Source organism: Entelurus aequoreus, linkage group LG11 (assembly GCF_033978785.1).
Source record: "Entelurus aequoreus isolate RoL-2023_Sb linkage group LG11, RoL_Eaeq_v1.1, whole genome shotgun sequence".
NCBI lineage: Eukaryota > Metazoa > Chordata > Actinopteri > Syngnathiformes > Syngnathidae > Entelurus > Entelurus aequoreus.
In genome coordinates, this window is record NC_084741.1 from 4652615 (window position 1) to 4657011 (window position 4397).

General features: G+C 29.8%; 1 protein-coding gene across 1 annotated transcript in view; it reads right to left on the reverse strand.

The window, feature by feature from the left end:
* Window positions 1-1638: 1638 nt before the first annotated feature.
* Window positions 1639-4397, reverse strand: part of slc9a1a (solute carrier family 9 member A1a) — a 126373-nt gene continuing 123614 nt past the window's right edge. Inside the window, exon 14 of the mRNA XM_062062307.1 lies at window positions 1639-1779. The gene's annotated coding sequence lies outside the window, so the exon portion shown is untranslated. The remainder of the gene's footprint in view (window positions 1780-4397) is intronic.

The following is a 4397-nucleotide window of genomic DNA, read 5'->3' on the forward strand; positions in this document are numbered from 1 at the left end:
AGGATGACACGAGAGGATGACACGAGAGGATGATACGGGCGTGTAAATCTCAAACGCCATTAAAACCCTGCAAGTGATTAAAAATGCAAGTTTGCTTCCGGTCCTCCGCCACGTCAAGTTAGCGCGAAGAAGAGGAGTTTCACGGTTCCACAGTGACACCTGCCGGCAGGACTGAGAACTGCAGCTCTGACAACACTTGCACATTTCCTTCCCCCCACGATTTAAAATATGAATTAAGAAACATGTAATACACAAAAACATAATTAACTGTAAACGAAAGACTCTTTTATCAATCAGGCACTTTGTGGTAAATTAATGCTCGAAGTGACACCTCATCTCTTTGGGAAACAATCTTCTTTTAGTCCAATACAATCAAAAATGTTTGTGTATTTGGATTTTTGAGAGACTAATAATATGTTTATTTTTTAGTGTTGTATTGTTTATGTATTTATTGACCTTGTTATTATTGAGAGCCATGCAGGCTTTGTGGACCACGACAACTTGTTTGCTCAAATGGAATTCCCCCTTCAGGCACTAATAAAGTTGTTTGAAGTGAATTGAAGACCTTTTAATTTGTTGCTAAAATAACAAACATGTCGTCCCACACTTGGATTGGTTTTCTTATTGGAAAGAAACAAAAATGCAATCATTATTCATATCTCAACATATGCATTAATATAATGTCTACATTTATTTGGTTATATATTTGCTATATATATTAGCATTTTATTTACATTAAATTTGTATTATTTATTATTAGGAATGAGCATTTGGCTAAATTGAACATTTTTGTACATATTTTTCTTAGAATTACTACAGTGCCTGTGCAGTGGTGATATTTATTTATTTATAATAACATGAATGGTTACGTTCATTTTATAGCACACGTTTGAACTTCCTGCCCCTAAAACGTGTAAATGTGGAGGATTAGATATTTTAAAAAGCAAAATGTGATGTGATGTGGGCGATGAATGTCCAAAACATGTCCTAATGAGCCCAAATGAAGCTTCTGTGAGTCGTAGCATGTTTTTGTTTCATTACTATCAGAATAACTAAAGTATTTTATAAGCACTCCCTCGTGTGGACAAAAGATGCTATTACAGGTTAGGGAAAAATATATGGATTTAGGATCAAATCAAGAGTAGAAGAAATCTATTTAAATTGAATTTAAATCAGACATTTTTTTTAAAATATTTATCAATCATGATTTAATAATACGGTGCATAATACATAAATATAATTATGTAAAAAGTATGTGGGCGAAGTTTACTGAAAAGGAATTCATATGACAGGACAATACATTTATAAAATCTCAATAGCAAATATAAAAATAATAATGTCAATTTGACTGTAATAAAGACAAAACAAATCACAGGATAAAATAAAAAAATAATTTTAAATATTAAAATGGATTATAAAAAACAAATGATCAATCATGAACAAAGAAGATAACTATAACATGTTTTTAATATGACAAGAAAACAAAATCATAAAGTCCCAATAAAAAAAAAAATGTCAATTTGAATTCAATAGACAAAAAAATAAGGATCAAATAAAAAAAATACATTTTAAAAATGCAATAATAAATGGATCTGTATATACACAATTTACATCTTGAAATAAAAAAAATGTATAAGAAAAATGTCCATTTATCAATTTGCTAATACAGTAGCATCAAAAACACTTTATAACTGTCACACATTTCATAATAATTGACGATGATATAAATACTAATCAGAATGTTCCATCCCTTCATCTATTTCTGCATTCTCTTCTCATCTGTAATTAAAAAAAAAGCACTTTTTTTAAAAAATCACGACACTTCATACATCAGGCTTTACAAAGTCCACTTTTATTTTGGTATATAGTTTCTTTGTTAGTACTTCGAATGACAAGAATGGAATGCTGAAAGCTTGAAAATAAATCATCTAAAGAAGTGCACTCTTGATTTGTTTTCTTTGTACATGACAATAATATAATCACACATTTCTATAACATACAACATTCCCTCTTGAGATATGTACACTTGTCCATGAAGGTGGATGTAAAAAAAATAAAATAAAAAAATCAACCATTTAAACACCAAACAATAGTTTTATCGGAGTAGAAGTGAAATGGACCTCCCCGCTAGCTAAGACTTCTTATGATGACACTTATTGTTGTTATGAAGTGATGACACTTATTGTTGTTATGGAGTGATGCCACTTCTTGTTGTTATGAAGTGATGCCACTTATTGTTGTTATGAAGTGATGACACTTATTGTTGTTATGAAGTGATGCCACTTATTGCTGCCGCCTAGTTTGGAGATAAAGGTTCTGCTGGGTTATTAAAGTGCTCGTTGTGTGCAACTCAGAAGGAGCGGGAACACATTGAAGATGAGATGAAGATATTCCAAAGCTGCTGCAAGAAGACACGTCCTGCACATTCTTCTCAAAAACAGCAGCAGACTTTGACGCGTGAAGACAAGAAAAGACAAAAGGTCTTCCTTAAAAAGCAATAAAAAGGCCAAGAAGTCAAGATTTTAAATCGTGTGAAGCAGGAACAAAGCTGGTGAAATGCTGGTGAGATGCTCAAAAGGCCTTTTTTTTTTTTTTTTTTTTTTTAAAAGGCTGCCATGAAAACATTCAGTGGACACAAAAGGCAGAAACTTTGAAGTCAAAGAAATAAAAATATGGCTTCCGTCAAACATTCGCCTCGCAGGAGAATGTTTGCCCGCATTCGCTAGGAAAATACTTTCATGAAATAAACACTCTTTGGAAAAATAGAAGAGGATTAAACGCTGCATTAGTACGGAGCCCCCTAAAGAGACATGTGTCTGTAATGTACGGAGCCCCTAAAGGGACATGGGAGAAAATTATATTTTTATAATTTTTTTTAATTTTTATTTTATTTTTTTAGACATGTATCCTGCACGAGAAACTCTCGTGCGCACGAGTCTTTTTATAAAGTTATGAAAAAAATGAACTGTTTTTTTTAAATTATTTTAAAAAAAAATTTTTAGACATGTATTTCGTGCGCACGAGAAAGTTTCTCGTGCACACAAGATTCATGTCTAAAAAAAAATTTAAAAAATTTAAAATTAGAAAAATATATATTTATATATATTTTTTTATAACTTTATAAAGTTTCTCGTGCACACAAGATTCATGTCTAAAAAAAAAAATAAAAAAAATAAAAAAAATAAAAAATTATAAAAATATATATTTATATATATTTTTTTATAACTTTATAAAGTTTCTCGTGCGCACAAGATTCATGTCTAAAAAAAAAAAAAAAAATTATAAAAATATATATTTATATATATTTTTTTATAACTTTATAAAGTTTCTCGTGCGCACAAGATGTCTAAAAAAAAAAAAAAAAATTATAAAAATATATATTTATATATATTTTTTTATAACTTTATAAAGTTTCTCGTGCGCACAAGATGTCTAAAAAAAAAAAAAAATTATAAAAATATATATTTATATATATTTTTTTATAACTTTATAAAGTTTCTCGTGCGCACAAGATGTCTAAAAAAAAAAAAAAAAATTATAAAAATATATATTTATATATATTTTTTTATAACTTTATAAAGTTTCTCGTGCGCACAAGAAAGTTTCTCGTGCGCACAAGATTCATGTCTAAAAAAAATAAATTAAAAAAATGAAAAATTATAAAAATATATATTTATATATATTTTTTTATAACTTTATAAAGTTTCTCGTGCGCACAAGATACATGTCTGAAAAAAAAAAAAAAAAAAAAATTATAAAAATATATATTCATATATATTTTTTTATAACTTTATAAAGTTTGTCGTGCGCACAAGATACATGTCTGAAAAATTTTTTTTAAAAAAAAATATATATAAAAAAATTAAAATAAAAATTCCCCCATGTCTCTTTAGGGGCTCCATACATTAGAGACACGACACTGCACTTCAACGCATCGACACCAGGGGGCGCCTGAGTTGAAACTGCTTCCTTTTTTCCCTTCAACGCTCCACTCTCAACACATTTCTGCACCTGGAACTGAACTCACCAGGCTGACAACCAGGAGAACACCAAGGCATCTTTAGAACAACACCCAGGAGTATTACAGCCACACTGGCAGGGGAAGTCGGGAAATAACCAGAAAAAGTGGGAAAGCTACAAGAATACACTTGTAAGGTTACTCAAAAAACTAATCATATTAGAAGAAAAAAGTTATTCAGTTGTGATTTTATGTTTCAGTCTAATTACTGATGTTAGCATCATTTAGCATGTTGATGTTAGCATAATTGAGCATGTTGACGTTAGCATCATTTAGCATGTTGACGTTTGCATCATTTAGCATGTTGATGTTAGCATCATTTAGCATGTTGACGTTAGCATCATTTAGCATATTGACATTAGCATCATTTAGCATGTTG